Source organism: Nematolebias whitei, chromosome 3, assembly GCF_014905685.2.
Source record: "Nematolebias whitei isolate Nwh7 chromosome 3, NemWhi1, whole genome shotgun sequence".
Lineage (NCBI taxonomy): Eukaryota > Metazoa > Chordata > Actinopteri > Cyprinodontiformes > Rivulidae > Nematolebias > Nematolebias whitei.
This window is the reverse complement of record NC_056500.1, coordinates 6,527,288-6,533,384: the sequence shown is the minus strand read 5'-3', so window position 1 is coordinate 6,533,384 and position 6,097 is coordinate 6,527,288.

Genomic DNA, 6,097 nt, shown 5'->3' with positions numbered 1-6,097 from the left:
TATATGCAGTAGTCCCTCGCTACTTTATGATTTGCTTATTGTGGACTTGCTCTGTTGCAGTTTTTCAAAATAAGATTGTACATGACACACAACTGTCTGATTTATGGATGAGCCGCATGATCAGCATGTAATTTTTATTTCAAATACATGCTTTTAAATTATTCAGCACCTGTTGCACCTTTGAACAGCCCACAGCTGCAGAAAAAGCTTCCTCCTGCAGCTGATCAGCTGTTCAGCTGTTCTCTGTTCAGAGCAGAGACGTGGGCGTGGCCAAGAACAATTGCAGGTGGCTGAGATTAGAGCAGCGGTAGCAGAGAGGGAAACCAAGACATAATGTGCCCTTTTAGATCATTTAGAGTTTAGAAACATGTTTTTTTTTTTTCTTTTGAATATTGCAATAGTATGGGAAGGGTCTGAGTGATATATTTTATATATATATATATATGAATTAAAAGCTGTTAAAAATCTGAATCGGTCAAAGTTCATAAGAAAACAAAAACAGTCAAAAATTGTTGAGACCCCCTGTGTCAATTTCAGTGAGAAAGAAAAACACAATGTCGTCAACTAGTTCAAAATTGTCGAATGTATTTCTTTGACCATCCTTGAGGCATTGAAAAATATCTCTCATCTACAACAAACTGCCACTGATGTATGATGGCAGATGTAGAAGGAATGACATTCTGTACTGTGTGTAGCTCCTGAATAACATTTCAGGGTTTTAGATCTCCTCTAAGCTTTAGATTTTTGTTGATGGATGGTTGCTCGAGGGCAGCGGTGGAGACACAGCATCAAAGCCCCTTATCTCAGGTGCCTCTCCCTGTGGTTTGTAGTCTGTTGTAATTTGCAGCGGTTTATGTCTTACTCCAAGCCATGAAATAAAAGCAGTGCTCCGTGTCTTCCAGGTGTTTTGTGCTACAAGTATGCACCTCACACAAGCATTGTCTGAGACCTCTCTAGTTTAGCTATTTAATAAAAGCAGTCAGTTTGAAAATGTGGGTTCAAAAATCTAAAAGTTCCCGGAGTTTTACTGGTCACGCATTTAAATGCCAGTGATGCTTCTGTCTAAAAAAAATAGGGAAATGGCTTCTTTATATGCATTATTGATAAGATCAAGTGAAAATTTGACTGAATATTGTTGTAGAAGAAGTTTAAAACATTCAAATTACAAAATGAAACATATACATGTACATAATTGATTCAATTGCCAACTTTTGTACCAACTGTGATCAACATACAAATGAAAACTGTTTTACTCAATAAGCAGCAACATAATTGAAAAGTAGAAGTTGAAAAAACTTACTAATTTGCTGGTTAAATCAGATCACAAAAGCATGATTTTCTTTTTTGTTTGTCTTATATCTGAGCAAAACCTCAGCAACATAATAACATTGCAATTACAATGAGCAGCAGGGAATATCCCCCTCCAACGTTTAATGGAACACAACATATGCCCCATCATGCACCAGGGTGTCTGGTATTGTGCTATTGTCATTATTTTTCTGCATGGTGATTTGGTTTTAGATTTGTCATGCATTACCACAATCATAAGTAACATCTGCGCGGAATGTGCTGTTCTATTTGGAACGCAGAGCAAATCAACTCCTTTATTTGGCTTATCATCAAAATGTGAAATTTTCTGTAAACCACAGGTCCAAGTGGGGATAGGGAATGAAGCGTGAATCAAATTTTTTCATGCTCGACAGCCATCATAACGCTTGTGTTTAACAAAAAAATATCAAAGGAAACAAAACAAGCGTGAACTGAAAGCATTCATGAAACATTACCCATGAAATCTGCAGCAATGACTGAAGCAATGAAGTTCAACTCAAGTGGTGACAAAAACAAATTGTCAATAGAAAGAAGGTATTTTGCAATAAAGGCTTCTGCCATTAGATTATATTTTAAGAATCTTTAACTTTTTGATTTACTGATGAACATGAAAAATCAAACAGGAATGGACAGATGGTACTTTTAGATTATATAGAAACATCTCAGTTATGTAATGTCCTCTTGTTAAAGGATTTGACCTTGTAATGAATAAAACATTGCAAAGTATTTTTCAGTTTAGATTAAACTAGCTTTAGTGCAGTGTACATAAACTCTAAGGTCTTCTCAGTTTGTGTTTGTTTTCAGTTTTTTATTTTTTATTTTCACCATTAGTCCAATGCTACAACCTACACAATGTTCAGCTCATAAAATAGATTCTATAACATTAATAAAAATAACATTTTCTCAGGCCACGACAAAGTGTGAATTGATGATCTATTAAAAATTAACTCTGATCAGCTAAAAGAGCAACACATTTTTTTTTCCTGCATTATCTGAAATGCTCAAAAGGTACTATAGCATCACATTTTACCAGCTGACAATTATATTTATATTTAATTTCAATATACAATGTATGCAGTTAAACACAAAGTCTTATAACAGGAAAAAAAAAAAAACAACATTATTTGATTTTCTTTTTTGTTTTGTTTGTTTATTCGTGTGTTTCTCTTTTTATTATTTGCTTGTTTAGTTATTTATTTATTAGTTTTCTTTGAGTATTTAATTATTTTATTTGTTCATTTTATTTATTTTATGTACTTATTTATGTATGTGTTTATTTATTTATTTATTTTATTTTATTTATTTCTAAACAAATATAAGCATTAATCATCTCTCAGACGTACTTGACATTTTAGTCTGGACAATCCCTTGTACTGCCGCCTCTTCTGGTCATGAAGGCTGGACGCTGCCTTTAGGAAATAGAATAGTCACACAGAAGCTGTTAGACTTAGCGGCCCAGTCAGTGCCCACTCCATTTAATGTGTATTCCAGTAACCTTTGACAAGCGTCCGTACAGGACATGGTCAGAAAGTTTACACGGCACACTAGTGATGGACTTACCATAAACCTGGTTTTCAGAAAGTCAAACTGTGTCAGGAGGATGCTCTGTACAGTTTTGATCTGTACACAATGTGATTTTAGAGAACAAGAAAATTTGTGTACCACAAAATTCAAGTTGCTGGATCGCTGGTTGGAATTGTGGCTAGGTAAGTCCTGCATGCACTGGTGTAGGATTTCTCCTTATACTACAGTTTCCTACCTTAGTCTAAAAACAGTACAAAGTAGTTTTATTGATCATTTATAAGTTGATCATAGTTTTTGTTTGTTGAATTTATTTATACATGTAGTCTCTTTTTTTTTTTTTTTTTTGTCTCAATGACTCATTTTCAAGAGACCTGGTTTAAACATACAAAATCAAATACAAAAAAATATATATATTAAAACACAATGTAATAAACACATTTAAATTAAAGTGTCTGTTGGAGTCAGTCTCTCCACCATCACAGACATTTACACCTTCAGATGCAGGAAGAGGGCCACCTGCATCATGAAGGACCCCACTCACCCAGCACACACACATTTTGCCCCACTCCCCTCAGGAAGGAGGTTGAGGAGCATTAAGTGTAGAACCACTAGACTGAGGAACAGCTTCTACCCTGAAGCTGTTAGACTCATGAATCTCTAACCAGAATAATCACATCATGCTGCTGCTGATCTGTTTCATGCTGCTGTGTTCATCTGTACTCATCTGCTCACACAGACTCATGTTCGTGATGCTGTTCGGCGTATTGTTTTTATGCTACTAGTGCTTAGTGTATTTTTAGTTAATGTTTTTCTTAGTTCATATATTAGCTCATATTATTATACTTCTTTACATTTCAATACTTCTGTTGTATATAACTGGGACCATGTGTACACAATTTTGTTCCACCACATGTACCACATGTACCACGTGTGGTGTGTATGACAAATAAAGAACCTTGAATTCTTGAATCCATATAAAACAAGGTCAAATACCAAAAACAAGAACAAACAGGTGTGATGTTTTGTCTCTGATGGACTAATGACCCGTCCAAAGTCTAGCCTGTCTTTTGTTGTTATTGTGTATATTGCAGCCCACAGCCCCCCCCCACACACACACACACACACACACACACACACACACACACACACATCTCCCACCACCCTGAACAGGAACAAACAGATAGAGAAAACAAGAAATTGAGACAGCTCTTTCAGTTTTTCTGTCAAAACGCATTTGTTCAAACTCACATTTACTGGGAAAAGTAATAATAAAAGATAAAGATGAAAGAATGTTTAAATAGATTTCTGATGCACGGCTCATTCCTGTTAATGCTTGAAAGACTCTTCATGCAGTTTTTCTTTTTTTTTCTTTTACTGACTGAAAAATAAATCAAGAAGACAACATCAGATACATTTCTCAAAGTGACCCCAGCAGTCGCAGCTCCTTCTCCCACAGAAGAAAAAAAAAAAAAGTCTCATAATGTAACAGTAACAGTGGCACTAAAACATAATGTTAAAGGAAGAAATAGAAAGAGCACCATCTGGACAAAAAGTGGTGGGTGAAGGTGACGATATTATTACTACCACGATGCCAGATCCTCAGAGAAAACAGTCCCACGGAATCTGAAAGAAGGCGGTGAGACATGATACCCCTGCCTGGTGGAGGCCTCCTGTGACTTTTACAGGAACTCAAATCAGAAAATGTGAATTATGTAGTTCATATGAAAGTTGTCAGGGGCATGCATGCATTTCAGAAGGTATTTGACATTCATGTAGTGTGGCTACTGTGCACTTGAGAGGAATATTTTGAGTACGAGTGTTTAGTAGTATAAGTTATTTTTATGCACGTTATGCTTCCTTGCCAGAGGGCATAAATGAATCTAATTTAGCAGCAATAAAACTAAATTAATGGACTACAAGCATTGGAGCACATAAAGAATTAATTCATCTGAAAGTAGCATTAACACAAAGAATATGTAATTGTGAAAGAGGTCTATAAAAATAACGACTCGGTCAGCCAAATGCGAGTGTTGCTCGGTTGTCTTTGCCAAGTTCTGTTCTGTCATGACATGAAAAAATGAGTTTCATGAAGACACGAACAAAATAAGATAAATGCATTTAATATTCAAATATTATTTTGTTGCATTTCTCTTGAACCCATTTCTGGGTTCTGTGCCAACATTACGTGACGTCACATGCACGTGCATGATGTCACGTGCACCGCAGTATGGCAGCTCTGATGGGATTTCCACTGCGACTCGCTCTTTATTTGTTCTTGTTGTTTGTTTGTTTTGTTTGAACTTTCTTGCACCTCCACTGTACACCCACGCAACAGGTATGACCGCAACGCACTGCTGGAGTTTTGTGTTGCTGCCTTGCCGTTCTGCCATCGTGGTTCAGTTCACGGCCCCCTTCCCGCCTTGGACTCAGGCTCCGGTCTGTCATGGCAGCCGTCTCCATGATCCTCCATCTGCCTGCAGAGACCGAACTATACGGAACAGTTCGGTTCCGCTGGAAAATCCTGAATGTTCTGTGCCTGCAGGATGTGGTTCTGGAGGGTTATCATCCGTTACTGTCGTCATTATTATCATCAGGCTGCTAACAAGGTTCAAGGTCCTTTATTGTCATTCGCATCACATATGGTACATGAGGTGGAACGACATTGTGTACACAGGGTCCCAGTTACACCCAAAAACAGCAAAAATATAAATTATATAAAGAGCAATGATATAAAATAAGAAATACGCTAAAAACTAATAGTGCAAAACAATACGCCAAACAGCAGCACAAGCATGAGTCTGTGTGAGTAGATGAGTACGAATGAACGAATACAGCAGCATGAAATAATCAGCAGCATGAGATCAGCAGCATGAGATCAGCAGCATGAGATCAGCAGCGTGGATAATCAGCAGCACATATCAACAATCAAAGTGGCATTACAGTGATTTTTTTTTTTCACAGTAACAATACCACAAGTGATAACAAGACCTCACTGCTAACAGAACCACACTGCTAACAGAACCATGCTGCTAATAGAACCATGTTGCTAATAGGAGTATGCTACTAACAGAACCATGCTAACAGGTCCATGTTGCTAAGAGAACCTCACTGCCAGCAGAACCACTCTGCTAGTACCATGCTGCTGTAGATGTACAGTAATCCACTTTGTGGTTCAACTTTTGCAGACTCGATTTTAGTTTTTCAACGTAAGATTGTACATGACACAGGATTGTCAACTTTAATA